The sequence below is a fragment of the Dipodomys merriami genome, unplaced genomic scaffold (assembly GCF_024711535.1).
Source record: "Dipodomys merriami isolate MVZ:Mamm:240054 unplaced genomic scaffold, mDipMer1.0.p SCAF_46, whole genome shotgun sequence".
Lineage (NCBI taxonomy): Eukaryota > Metazoa > Chordata > Mammalia > Rodentia > Heteromyidae > Dipodomys > Dipodomys merriami.
This window is the reverse complement of record NW_027206024.1, coordinates 12252289-12267986: the sequence shown is the minus strand read 5'-3', so window position 1 is coordinate 12267986 and position 15698 is coordinate 12252289.

The window sequence follows — 15698 nt, the reverse complement described above, 5'->3', positions numbered from 1 at the left end:
AAGAATAAAGAGGAGGAGAAAGAGAAGAAGGAGGAGGAGGAAGGGAAGGAAAGAAGAGGAAGAGGAGGAGAAGGAGGAGGAGGAAGAGGAGGAGGAGGAGGAAGAAGAGAAGAAAGGTATATACTGGTTTCTAGTTTTGGTCTCATATATTCCTGTATCTTCTTATTGGTCAATAGCCACATGTTCTAAATCAGAAAACACTTAAATGAATCAAAAGTTATTATATATGCTATTCTAGAAAAAAATTCAAAGAACATGATTATGGTGAGGAGTTAGTTATAAGGAATGCAACATACTTAGCCAGGAAAATGAAAACAATAGAAATAAAATGTGAAGACAGTTCACTTGGCTAAGATGATTTCTATATGTGCCCAGTATTGTTAGATGGAAGCTGGGAGAAAAGGCAAGAACTCAGGGAAAGAAAGGAAATATAAGGGAAGAGCACGTCATGATTTGGTGATACCTTAGGGAGAAGGGTAGGCTAGAGTGAAGACAATTATAATCCCTAATCGTAGACGAAAATAGCTTTCTATCTGAGCTCTGGTTGCTCACACCAGTAATACTAGCTACTCAAGAGATTGAGATCTGAGTTTTGTAGTATAAAGCCAGCAGGAAACTCCACAAAACTCTAATCTCCAATTAACCAGCAAAAAGCTGGAAGTAGATCTGTGGCATAAGTGATAATATTAAAAAAAAATAAAGCTCAGAGACAGCACCCAGGTCCTGAGTTCATGTCCCCAAGACAGGCCTACGTATGCACGTGCATGCACAAACACACACACACACACACACACACACACACACACACACACACACACACACACGCAAGCACACACACGCACACACACACACACACACACACAACTAGATAAACAAAGACAAGCTAGTCTTCAGTACGTAACAACTATCTTTTTGATTTAGACCATGAGAATGGTTTTCTCGTAGGTCTTTACAGATGAATAGAGCACAGTTTCCCTGCTAATCCAGTATGAGTACAGCCTTTCCAAAAGTTAAAATGCTCTATAATAGGTTCAAATTTTCTCCTAAATGAAAATATATCAAAAATAAAAAAAGAACGCCATATAATTTGAAAGCTTAGATATTCGCTTTTTGATCAACAAAAAGAAAATATTTAAAAATAATTATATAAGCCACATGTAGTCAAATATGACACTACAAAATGTATATAATATATATAGGAACACATAAACATTTGAATAAGTATATATATATAATTTTTCTGAATGATTGAGTATTGGTTTTATTTATTTATATATTATTTTCTGAAGCATGCTTTTCATTTTTTTTCAATTCAATATGTCAGTTTATGAGTCCATTGATATTGATCAATGTCACCGTTTCCACTCTTAACTCCTTCTGAAAAATTTATATACATATAAAATATGACATTTATAATATTTTGATCTAATTTTTATGGTACTTATTGCTAAATCTATTATGCATTATTTTGTATTGCTGTACAATTAAGTTGTGGAATTTGTCTAATTTCCTTTATAATAATAATAGTTGTTATTATTATTATTATTATTATTATTATTATTATTATTATTATTATTATTATTATTGTCATCTGAGGGGCTTAAACTCTGGGCCTGGGCACTGTCCCTGAGCTATTCAGCTCAAGGTGAGTGCTCTATTGCTTGAACCACAGCATCACTTCTGGTTTTCTAGTGGTTTATTGAAGACAAGAGTCTCACGGACTTTCCCGCACACACTGTCACACACACATCCCACATTCCACACTGTTGCCTGGGGAATTCCCATATCTGTTAATACTCAGTACCCATGATGACCGGATTCACCTGTATTTCTTTTGTAACATTAATCATTTCTATCTAGGAAATGGAAAACCTATTCATTTATGTTTTGTTTAAGAAAACTGACACACACACTTACAAATATACTAAAAATATATTAGATACATAGATCTCTTCTTTTCCCATGGAGAATTCAAGGTCTATAAAACCTGGAGGAAACAATCTGTTAAGGCACAGGAAGAAATTTGGCTTGGGAAGTTTAAAAGTTTATAGTTTGGAGAACTTTACAGCCAATAATATCAATAGGCATGATATCAATACGATAAAGATTAAATGAATTTTTGACTAATAGTTACCCTGAAAGTGGCTAATAGCACTAAGGAAACAACTCAGAGAATATTTGAAAAGTAAATCATTTAAATGATACAAGAAGTTGTTCTAGCATTTATTAGTTCAAATTGAGATTGTGGTTAAAGATTACAATTGTTCAGGATATTATTATACTCACTGAATACAATCACATATTTATTGAAAAATATTCTCTTGGTGTAGGTGTGCGCATCTGTATATTGCATATACATTTTATGTTGCTTGTTCTCTACCTGTGTTAACAAAATTGTCAGGCTTCAAAGGTGGACACTACTGTTTAATGTTATGACAATTTTCCAAGCTTTATTTTCAACAAATATTTTGGAATTGTTTACTGAAGGACAGAGAGGGAGGAGAAAGAGAGGGGAAGAAAGACAGGGGTTCTAAATCTAAGATTGCAACAGCCATATACGAGAACGAGGCTGCAGAACAAGGCATAAATAGATGCAGTGTTGGGCCTTCAGTCCGCTAACTGTAAGAAAGTCCCCATTTGGCCACAGGTGTGGATTGTAGGAAAAAAGATAATTCAGTAAAAACAAATTCAAATAGTCTGAGACACTGTAGGGAGCCAGGGTAAACGCCATTACAAGATGGCGCCCACTCCCTTGCAGCTTTGAGGTAACCACTCCCTTTCAGGTGGTGCTTGGCGGGATGGCGGGTCCTGGGCTTTGCGCATGCGCGAGCCATGTAGAGTCCCCAGCCAATCCCGTGGCACCTGGTGACGGTGAAAGGCAGACGACCAATGATAGACCCGTGTTGCTATTCCCTATATAAGCGGCCATGTTTCAGGTGCACGCTCTCTCCCGCCCAAGCTCTCCTACAATTAAAAGGCTCTCCAATAAAGCGTGATCTGAGAAGACTCCTGGTGTGGTGGTCGTTTTTTCTCGCTGGTCGAGTAGACGGTCGCTACAAGTGGTGCAGAAACCCGGGAACGAACCAGGGACGGGACCCGCGCGAGAGGCTGAACCGGAGCCAGAACTCAACACGCGGAGAGGGCACGTCGGTAAATATCCCCCGGTATGCTGTTCACTGTAGATTTAGATATTTATTGGTTGCTTGCATTGCTTCTTCCTTTGTGGCTTGTCTTTTTGATGGTGCGCACTTGCCTCGAGGAGGGAGGGTTTGATTTAATCCAGGAAGGATGCAAAGTACTAACACGGCATCAGGATAGTCTATCAGAGTCAGCATACAGTAAGGGGGAGGAAAATAGGCCTAAAAGAAAAAGGGAAAAAAGACAAAAGGATCCTAAAGAATTAAAGCAAGAGGGACTGCAGCCCTCACAAAAGGAGAAGGGTTTTAGAGAGGAGGGGGTCTCAAGGAGACCCCCATGCCCTTCTTTAAAAGCAAACCGGTTCTCAGCCCTACATGTGGAAGGGCGGGACCAAGAATATAGTAATCTTGTGAGTGACGCAGAGGAAGAAATGTTAGAGGAGGTGGGAGAGGAGCTCGATCCAGCTGATAGTGAAGACTTAGAAGAGGCTGCGGGGGAGCACGAGGCAGACAGATATGGGGGGGTGGCGCCCCCTAGGGGTGGGAGTACCGCAGCAGCCAGGAAGAGGAAACGGAGCTGCCCCTCACCCGTCGGCCCGCCCACCGTGCCCGCCGGCAGGGAAGAGTCACTTTATAAAAGAAAACACCTGGTCGCGATTAGCAGCCGCTTTCCCAGTCTTTGAGAATCCCATTACTAATGAAAGAGATTTTGAGCCGGTTTCCTACTCCCAGTTAAAAGATTTAGTTGAGGCAGTCAGGACATGGGTGACGGCCAATTATACCACTGCCTTGCTTCAAAGGCTAACTATTAATGCTATGATTCTGTGGGAGCAAAAACTGTTCAATATTTTCCTGAATTAGTGGCTAAACAGGCAATTTTGATTCTGAAAAAATAAATAAATAAATAAAAATAAATAAATAAAAAAATAAAATAAAAAAAGGCAATTTTGGGTATAAAGTATTTTTTAATGCACTTTGCAAAAATTCCAGATAAATTAATTATTCCATACACCCGTGAGCAAGTTGAAATTTTAGCAGCCACAATGGATATGTGGGCAATTCTTGTTTGCTCATTTCCAAATGTAATTGATAATCATTATCTTAAGCATCCTCTGCTTGCCATAGTTAACAAAAATTTAGTGTATTTTCCTGTTGTCACTTCAAAGGAGCCCTTGGCTGATGCTCTAACCATCTTTACGGATGGATCAAAATCTGGACAAGGTGCCTTTTTTGTTCAAGGACACAAACAGCCGGTAGTCTTTAATTTTCGGCCGAATGTCCCACAGGCTGTTGAATGTTTAATTGTGCTTGAAGTTTTCAAAAGATTTGATCAACCTTTTAACTTATTTTCTGATTCATTATATGTTGTAAATGCCGTTGCTTCTCTTGAAGTTGCTGCTTCAGTTAAGCAGGCCAGTACAATTTCTAATGTTTTGTTACAGATTCAATCCCTTATCTTAAACAGAAAACACTCTTTTTATATTGGACATATTCGTGCCCACTCTATGCTGCCGGGCCTGATGGCAAAGTGTAATGATTTGGTGGACCAGGCAACTCGGGCTGTGGCTCTGGTCGCTGCTGATCCTGTAGAATTGGCAAAAGACTTTCATAGATTGTATCATGTACCTGCTAATACCCTTAGGAAAAGATATAATTTGTCCAGGCATGTGGCAAGAGATATTGTTAAAGCCTGTATATCCTGTGTTACCTTTCTTCATCCTCCCCATGTGGGGGTAAACCCCAGGGGGTTGAGACCAAACGCCCTATGGCAAATGGATGTTACTCATCTGACAGAATTTGATAAGTTGAAATATTTACATGTGTCTGTGGACACCTTTTCTGGTGTCATTCATGCCACACCTCTGGCAGGAGAAAAGGTGTCTCACGTCAGAATACACTGTTTAGAAGCTTGGGCAGCTTGGGGAAAGCCCCTTAGATTTAAGACGGATAATGGCCCTGCTTATACTTCCCATGGTTTTCGCGCCTTTTTCGCACAAATGCAGGTTGCCCACACCACCGGATTGCCCTACAATCCTCAAGGACAAGGTATAGTGGAAAGAGCTAATCGAAGCATAAAAGAAATGCTTCAAAAACAAAAAGGGGGAATTACTGAGTCAGCGTCCCCCAGGGAAAGACTTTCTCTTGCGCTCTTTACCCTTAATTTTTTAATTCTAAATGACAACGATCAGTCTGCCGCAGATCGGCATATGACAAGACACTCCATGGATACGAAAGACATGGTGATGTGGAAAGATTTTTATTAATAATAAATGGTATGGACCGGATCCGGTAATAACGAGATCCAGGGGAGCTGTTTGTGTTTTTCCAGAGTCAAGAAGTACCTCACTGGGTGCCAACGAGACTGACCAGGCCGGTGGAGACTGCAGAAGAACCCCCTCTTGAAGATGCCATCCACTCGTCTCCTGATACAGCTGATCTTCCTGCTGTTAGCAACAGTGCTAATAGCAATCCCTGTGATAGCTAAACCAATGATGCTGTGGGCTGTTACAATTTACTGACTGGATTGCCTCTGCGGTGTCCTTTTCCAAAGAGCGGGTGGGAGTCGGAATGTTTTTAGCCTGCTGCTTGGGAGGATGCGTGGTCTGCCTATGGTTGGTCTGTGGCCTTCGAGCCCAAACCAGAAGGGACAAGGTTGTTATCTTGCAAGCATTAGCCGCTTTGGAGAGTGGATCCTCACCCCAGATTTGGCTGTCGGCCCTAAGAGGCAGTTAAGCCTTACCATTCTGCATAGCCTTAGCACCCCGAGGGATCAGGGGAACCCATTGCACCGGGACAGGTATGCAATTTGCAATTTGGGACAGGGTGCAAGCTAAGTGCACTGCACTTGAGGAGATGGTTCTCATCTCCTCAAGAAGAGCATGCTGGGTCTCAAGTGGGTTGATGCCCAAGATCCCACCTCTGCAAAAAAGGCATCGGACGGGCCTGGTCATCACTGGGGAAGGCGCGCCCCTCAGGCGAAGGCCAGTGCAAGGTCCTAATGTTTTAGACAGAGGCCCAACCTCTACTCTTACCTGTTGCCAAAAAACATAGAAGGGGGAACTCTAGGGAGCCAGGGTAAACGCCATTACAAGATGGCACCCACTCCCTTGCAGCTTTGAGGTAACCACTCCCTTTCAGGCGGTGCTTGGCGGGATGGCAGGTCCTGGGCTTTGCGCATGCGCGAGCCATGTAGAGTCCCCAGCCAATCCCGTGGCACCTGGTGACGGTGAAAGGCAGACGACCAATGATAGAAAGACCCGTGTTCCTATTCCCTATATAAGCTGCCATGTTTCAGGTGCACGCTCTCTCCCGCCCAAGCTCTCCTACAATTAAAAGGCTCTCCAATAAAGCGTGATCTGAGAAGACTCCTGGTGTGGTGGTCGTTTTTTCTCGCTGGTCGAGTAGACGGTCGCTACAAGACACTTAAACAAGTTCTGGACATCACTTTCTCTTGGGCTGCTGCTTTACAGACCCAATATTTGATCTAAAGCGAAACATGGAAATACAAAAGTTAAAACCCAAAGTCTAGTAATCTCTAAAAGGCCTGTTAACTCCTTAGTCCTCATACCTCATACTGTTACTTAGTGAGAAAGGCAGGGGGGAGATTTACAGTTATTGCAGACTTCTTTTTTTTAGTGAACAATGAGCTACCATCTTCAGTCATGTGGTTCCAGCACAGACTTGGCTAAGGTCTGTGAACCTGAATATAGAAGTTTGAATCTCCATAGTGTGAATTGGAAATTTGTCCTCCTACTAAGATAGGTTTGGGATACCTTGGGTAGCTGTGGTCAAGTCTCTTTTTAATAGCCTCTCCTTTGTGCACATTTGGTTTGAATGCAAGGATACACATCTAACTAGTCGCAGTGGTCACCCCAGAGTAGAGGAAGAGAGTCACAGTAGAGGGACAGAGATCAAACTCATGCCATTTTCCATTTTATTTTATTATTTATTTTTATTTTTTTTTGGTCCAGTCGTGGGGCCTGAACTCTGGGCCTGGCTGCTGTCCCTCAGCTCGTCAGCTCAAGGCTAGCACTCTATCACTTGAGCCACAACACCACTTCCGGCTTTTTTCTTTTTGTTTATGTGGTGCTGAGGAATAGAACCCAGGGTCTCATACATGCAAGGCAAGCACTCTACCACTGAGCCACCTTCCCAGCCCCTATCTGCCATTTTATGCTTCTTGAATTGATATGTTCTTCGTGTATTTTAGTAATTCAAGGATAAAAACTAGTATTGCATATAGATTTTTAATCGCCTCTTTACTTCTGACAAAAAATGAAAAGTAAAAATGAATTTAAATGGAAAGTCAGTATGGTAAGAGCAGAGAAAAAGAATGAGCAATGATCATGGGTAGCCCCTGAATTCCAATCTGGAGACTTTATTTACCAACACTGGTGAATAAAATGAAACTATGTAACAAGACAGGCCTGCCTGCTTTTTCTCAGCAACAAGGCAGTCCTGACTGCCTTCCTTAGCAACAGGACATCCCTGCCTGTCTTTCCTCATTTATGCCATAGCCAAAAGGCTCAGGAGAGTATAACTAAGGGAGGAAGTTAGAAGTGTCTTTGTAAGGTGAAAAAAAAATGCTGGATATGTCTGGAAAACTAGAAAGCCTCTGGAGCCTTAAACTCTTAGGTCTTTAGACTTCCACAGAAACTAAACATTCAAAAAGAAAGCTAAGATGTGCTCTGATTCCCTTATTCAAAGAACACAAAGACTTCCCAATTACACAATCCTCCTTGCCAACAACAGCCCTTCCTAGTGAGGCTCAGGCAATAGAAGACACATTAAACTTTTCCTCTTGCCAGAAACCAGCCCACACCCTAAAGGCATCAGGACAGCAGGGAGGGAGAACTCAGCCCTGTCACAAACCTAGGATGAAGCTCTGAGGATCACACTTAATCTCAAAATGTACTGAGACCCCTTAAAGGTCCAACACCATCCAGAAGGTATCCATAGTCCTCCAAAAATATCAAGCTGTGATTCCCAGCTCTAAAGCTCAAACTCCGCACCCAGTGTTAGCCCTATTGAATGACATACAAGCCAAGTAGTGCTCTCTGATAAATTTCCTAAAACCATTGGACTTCATGTCAGCATCCAGTCATTTGTCTTCTGGTGACAAATCCTTGAGGACATTCAAGGCAAAACCAGCCATGACCTCAACTACACCAACCATGGGCAGTTCAGCAAGCTTTACTCTTTTGCTTGATCAACAGTTGGTTTAATTTTGAGATAATCTCACCAATACAGTCCCCTAATATCACTGCCTCCAAGGGGAGACCCCCCCCAACTCAACCAAACAGTCAAACAAACTGGAGGTGTTCTCTTTGAGCAGGACAGACCAGCCTTTCCATGAGTCCACTTCCAGGGGCATCCCTTTCCCAAGATGCCTTGGAAGGGACATCTGTTTCCCCCAGCAGGAGGCCTGCCGCTCCTCCACACTGGCCCTGACCACATCAGCCTCAAGAAAGCTAGACACTGAATGTCTAAGTTGGAAGAACTGCTGCCTCCAAGTTCTACAGTTGAGGAGATCCTAGGCAGGTTATTGTGCTGGTAGGTGGGCCAGGTTGAGGACTCTGCAAAGCCATCCAGCAAGGTTTCACCTACCAGCCTGCCCAGTGCCCAGCTGGCAAAGCCTGGTGTCTTCTTGGGCTCTGGCTTCCCTGGATCTGCAGTGTTAGGGAACCTTCAGATCCCTCCTGCCAGAGCCAGCATTGAATTGCCTACAGAGAACACCAAGTGCCCCTGGTCCATCTACTGCAGTCTTTAGCAGTTTCCCCCCCCCACCATGGGATGCTCTGGTGCAACCATTCTTAGAGGGATATTTCTGTGTAGCAAGAAAGTCTAGCTTTTCATTTGGAAGCCAGCAGACTACTAATATAGGCTCATCATCTGACCCCTGCCAACCTGGACAGCCTTGCCCCTCCCAGCTCCATTGCCCAACCTGTGTTTAGGGGTCCACTGAACTCATCTGCTCTTGAACCTGCCCATATATTCTGAAAAGAGCCCAAAAAACCCTTGGCATCTGTTGTACCCCAGATGTGAGGCCAAAGTGGGGCTTCTGCAGCCCCCAGCCATGCTCCAAGCATAGCTTCCAACAGGGGAACACCCCCAGGCTCCACCGTAGACCTCTGATGGATAAAAATAGAGGCTGTGCCTGTGCCTCATGCAGTCACCAATCTGCAATCCTGGCACACGCACATCTGCTAAGGTCACCCCAGTAGCTGCTGGGGCTCTGACACCAAGACAGAGGCAGGCAGGTACACTCATGCAGGCTGACTTTGGAGCAGCTCCTCCTCCAGGTGCAGACCTGTTGGCCTTTGAAGCAGCACATGACATTGCAAAAGATCACACCACACACTAGAAGAACCCGATAGGTAATGGTGCTGTGCTCAGAGACCTGACAGAGGCAGGAAATTAGAGAGATATGGAGGCGAGGGGCTAACTCTGCTTTTTATGTGTTTCAATATCCTTGCCAAGAAATGCATATTTTTATCAAGAAATAAATAGGAAAACTTCTAACTCTTTGATGGAGTAGCTACGATCAATCTAACCTTCCTACCATAAACAACCACAAAAGTGGAAGCTATGTGAAAATAAATATATATATAAAGACATATATAATACAAATATGTAGGTATATATATGTATATTCACATATACAATTTGAATATGTATGTATAATATATATATATGTATAATGTACAGAGGGAAAAAAAGAAATACATAGTATTTGAAGGAATAATAACCAATAGCTTCCCAGTTTTGATTAAAGCATGAACCCTTCTATGCAGGTATCTACAAGGTCAAAAAATTAACATAATTACCTAAGTCCACACTAAGACAAATTCGAATTAAACAAAGACAGAAATCCTCCCAAAACGCAGAGATACAATTCATCACACCCAAGTGATCTTCAATGATATTATGACTAATTTCTCATCATAAACTAAATTATCTATTAGACAGCAAGGGCAAGAAATTTAAAGTGCTAAAAGGACATATTGAAACCTACCTTTCTAACAAATATACTGTCTCCAAATGTAAGAGATGAGCTAAATACCTACCAATGGCTCAGAACTATAATCCTAACTACTCAGGAAGGTGAATTGTGAGGATTGTGGCTCAAAGCCAGCTTGTACCCTCAAGAGGAAGTTGTAGGACTTAACTGTCCTTGAGAAGGTGGGAGGTCTTTGTGCAATGCCATTGTTGGAACCAGACAATAAGTTGACAATCAAGAATGGAGGCTATTAGGTAGAGAAGCAATTTATAAGATGCAGTGGTCCTCTAGAAAAACAGAGGATATTGAGCATTGTCCTAGTGGTTTCAAAAATGCCATGATAATGACCAGAGCAACCTCAAGCCCACCTGGAGTCCTTAGCAGCAGTCGTTGAGGCCTCTGAGCTAGAATGTCAATGCTGGCAGGCTGTGATTGGTCCACTTTTTCTTTGACTTCACTGGCCCAGACTCTGATTGGTCCATTTCCTCCATGAGATTACAATGCCTGGTTGTGATTGCTCCATTGTGTGAGTCCATGCAGATATATAGGAAGACACTGTGCTCCAACCTCTGTCAGTTAACAGAGCTGGGAGCTCTTGCTTGATGACCCGCTGGACTGATTCAAGGCTAAATGAATTTTTGGTTGTGGGGACTGGTTGTCGTTTGGATTTTGGTATTTATTTTACTCTTTCTGGTTTGCCATTATTTTATTAAGTTTATTTTAGGTAGACTTGCTACCTGCCATCATAGTGGGAGGATGGAAGGACACAAAGAATCATCCTCAAGCTTCTTGAAGGAGGAGATCATCAAACAATACCAGATGAATGAGCTCATCGACAAAGGTACCTATGGACAAGTGAAGGTGGCCCATCCCCATGTCACAGAAAAGGACGTGGCATTTAAAATAGCCTGGAAGTGAGAGTCATCATCATTAGATAAAGAATGAGGTGGACATTTTTAAGACGGTATGGCACAAACACATCATCAGGTTGTACCAGTTGTTGGAGAAGGAAGAGTATGTATGTATCATCGTGGAACTGGCCACTAGGGGATACCTCCTGGGGTGGATCTGAATATCGTGCCGCCTGTATGAGGATGAAACCAGGAGGCTCATCACACAAATTCTAAGTGCTGCTCACTACCTACACCAAAACAGAATCACACACGAAGACCTTAAGTCCAACAACATCCTGTTGGACACCAAAGGCAATATCAAGGTCAGTGGTTTTGGTCTGAGCATCTGGCTCAACCTGGGGCAGTTGCTAACAAATGTATGTGGTGCTGTGCTATTCCACCCCCTGAAATGTTCCTGGAATTAAGCAATGATGTCCGGGAAGTGGCACTGTAGCTCAAGTGGTAGAGCGCTCGCCTTGAGCTGAAGAGCTGAGGGACAGCGCCCAGGTACAGAGTTCAAGCCCCACGACTGACAAAAAAAAAAAAAAGAAAGAAATGATGTCCGGGTGCAGGTGGCTCACGCCTGTTATCCCAGCTATTCAGGAGACTTAGTTATTCAGGAGACTTAGGATCATGGTTCAAAGCCATCCCAGGCTGGCTCTACCCTCTGAGCAGACTCATACTGACACCAAAGACTAATTTGAGGAAGAGATGGCAGAGAATATATTTGGCTAGCAAAATAGCTACTACTATTCTTAGAACAAGCTGCTGAATGTGGGCCCTGGAACAAAGCTCTTCTAGACAAAGGTGTGGAGAGCTCTAAGAGATATGAAAGATAACCTCACTTGAAAGCCAGAAGGCTGTTATTGGGATGAGAGAGATTTGTAGGGGGTCTACTAAAAAAAGTTGTAAGTGGGATCCAGGAATGGATTGCTGTTTGCCCAGCAAGGCCCTCAGTCCAGCCCAGAAGAGAGGTGCACCAACTGCCTTAGGTTTCCTCAGGAGGGATTCCAGCCAAGGGACACCTAGTACTGCACTGATAAACTGGTAGTTATTAAAGCATGTAATTTTTGTGCATTGTATCAATTCCTAGCACATGCAAAATGACTTGAGCTCTATGATTTCTCTCACTTGAAATTATTAACATTAGCCTGTTACTCCTGAAAGTGGATCATTATAGCTCAGGAGGTGTGAATGTATATGTGACCATACAAAATGATGCTAACTGAAATGAAGACATAGAAACAACAGGTCTTCTTTTGTTTAGTTGTCAAGCTTGATGTAGCCAATATACTGTAGCTAGTTCTTTCTTCTTACTTTATATCATTTTTCTTTTCCTATTGGTTTTATTCATTGCAATTCCTGTCTTTGATTCTGGTACTCTGCATCCTGTATATGCATTTATCTGATTGGGGAAAGGGAAGGGAAATAACAAAATACTGAAAGAAGTACAAAAGGTGACCCATTGCAACAATGATACTCACAGGACACTATGGCAGAAATTAACTTTACAATGTAATGTGTGTGGGCGAAATGGAGGGAAGAGTCAGGGGGAGAAAAAAAAACTGCAGTACGTAACAATGTTCAATGAGAACTGTAACTTACTCGTGTAAATGTAACCGCTCTGTACAGCATCTTTATAATGAAATAGATATTTGAAAATATAAAAATTGGATGGATGAGCAAGATGGCAAGGGGCAGTAGGGAAATGCCACAGCTCTCCCCCACCAAAAAGAGAGTCGTGTTCCAATGCTTAATCTCCCCAAGAAACCGACAAGAACAAAAAGATGAACACTGAGAGAAAAACAGAAGGCAGGAAAAAAAAAAAGAGAGAAAAAGAATTTCAGAAGAGAAGCGCGAAGACCCCTTCCCCAACCTCTACTGGCCATGCAGCAATGCACCAAACCACACCCAGCCAGCACGACAGGGGCTGCCAGACTCCCAGAGACACAGGGGTTTGTCTGCAGATCACCTGCTCAGAAGCAGCCTGAGGTACCGGTGTCAGACCCGCTGATCGCGACGAACTGAAGAAACCGCCAAGCCCAGAGCTTGCACAAAGATCCCAACCCCACCCCTCACTCTCTATCCGAGCAGAGAGGCTCCATCCTGCCAAAGCGACTCGGCCCCATGGCAAGAATTACAGAGCTACACAGAGCCACAGAACACCAGAGCAGAATCCTGCAAGGAAATGGTGGTGATCCAGAGAACGCAATTGGAGACAAACCGCAGTGCTCAGTACCTGCAGATCACCTGTGCAGAAGTCGTCTGAAGTACCGGTGTCAGACCCTCCAACCGCAATGAACAGAGAAACCTCTGAGCTGGGAACTCAGCCTCTCGGCGGGAGTGCCAGAGCTACATGGGATGCCCACAGAAAACAAGGCAGAAGACCTGCAAAGAACTGATGCTGATCCAGAGAGTACAAACAGAGACATACCCCAGCTCTCAGAACCTGCATGGAGGCCCTTCCCCCATCCGTCGGGTGGAGGACAGAGGCCCATCCTGCAGCTTGGACCCTAACAGCATCAATTGAGGCAGAGACAAAAGAGAAACTCACAGAGCCACCACCACCCAGCCCAGCCCACAACCACCTTAATTGAATTCTTGATTTCAACGGCAACCAATGATGTACATCACACAAAAAGAACAATTAGCACCTCGGTGAGTATCCCACAGTAGACAGTGTATGCCTTAAGAGAGAACAGAGCTGGCGGGAATCCCGCGACCCTGACTCAGACACCCTATCCCAACACCTGGACCACAGGACCCACTAAAACTGGGAAATGTTCTAGAGCTCTACTAGACTGTGAAGCACACTCAGCTCGCCAGGCTAGAGCAAGCGCACCCCTGGTAGGGAGCTTAAATGCCCAAGCCAGGAACAGCACCTCTGGGTCCAGACACCCAACAGTGGAAGAAATTTGAGTACCCCAGGCTGCATAAACTAGGCAGGATACACAGCAGCATAGGTCCAACCGGCATGTCCCAGGCCAGGCACTGGCACCAGGTCTGGGGATCCGGTGACTGGGCAACACAACCAAATCCTCCCAACTGAAGTAAGAAGCTGCATGTGCCTCAGCAGAGGGGAGAAAAACAGGGAACTGCGTCCCCTGGGAAGCAATTCTGTGACAGCAAAGACCTGGGGGCTCAGGAAAGGAGAAGCCTAAACCCTACCAGAACCCAACCCATATATTCTAGGCTGGAAATTGAACAACACAAGCCACTAGCACCTGATAATAGTCAGGAGCTCTGCTGGTAAGGTTGCTCAGCAGTAGAGTACTTGTCTTGGGTGCATGAGGCCCTGGATCTGATTCCTCAGCACCACATAAGCAGAAAGAGATAGAAGAGCTTTGGCTTAAATGGTAGGGTATCAGTTTTGAGCTGAAGAGCTGAGGGACAGTGCCCAAACCCAGAGTTCAAGCCCACAACCCACCAAAAATTATCAGGAGCCCATAGCAAACTCCAGCATCTGGGACAGTGCATCCAGCACATCCAAACTCGCCAAGAGCACCTGTAGGAGCACTCTGGGCTGCTCAACTCTTCCAAAGACAGGAATTGCCAGTGATCTAAAACAGAGAACTGAGAACCCTATATGTGTCAGACCAGCAGCTGGAGGCCGGCCCTCAACAGAACCGAGATCAGGTACAGATTCTCTCTAGCAGCACAGAAACAGCAACCAAGAAAAGACAGACACCTATTGACCAAAACAAATTTTCAGATTAGTCTCCAATAATCCCTGAATCCCCATGCGAAAATCAGAAAATTTACAAGGGTTATCATGACCCAGGATAGCAAGCTATCCCCAAAAGCCAGCAGCCACCCTGGGGAGAGCCCTAGTGGGAGCAAAGCAGGAATGGAAGACAAAAGCTACATCCAAAATATGCTGGAGGCAATGACTCAGGAAATAAAGTGAGAAATAGACCAGAAAATTAAAGATCACAGGGATGAACTATCAAAAGAGATGCAGGATCTAAAACAGGAGGTACGCGCAAAAATAGAGGCAGCACACACCTCACTGAGAAGTGATATCAGTGCAAAAATAGAGGCAGTATACACTTCATTAAAAGGTGAGATCAGTACTTTGAGAGCGAACATCAAATCCATAAATGAGTCCATTTCTTCCATGCAAACCACAATGGAAGCCACAGTTAACGGAGTGAACGAAATGGAACGTAGAGTGTCAGATACAGAAGACAGCATACACCAACTGGACCAAAACATTACAGATGTGGAAAAATCACTTAAATTATGCCAAAGGGAAATTCAAGAGCAAGCAGATAGGGTCAAGAAATTTAACCTTGGTATAATTGGAATGGACGAAGGTGAGGAATATCAAAGCAAGGAAATGTTACACCTATTCAACAAAATAATCAGTGAAAATTTTCCCCATCTCAAAAAATAACATCTTACCTACATAACAGAAGCCTATAGAACACCTAGCAAGCAGGATCCCAGGAGAAACACTTGTAGACAAATTATAGTAAAAATGGTAGATCTGAATAATAAGGAAACAAACTTGCATGCAACAAAAATGAAAAAGGAGCTATACTACAATGGGAAAAAAATTAGGATCACTGCAGATTTCTCCACAGAAACACTGAATGCAAGAAAGGCCTGTGAAAGTAACATACGATCCCTGACAGCCAATAACTGTCAACCCAGACTGATATACAC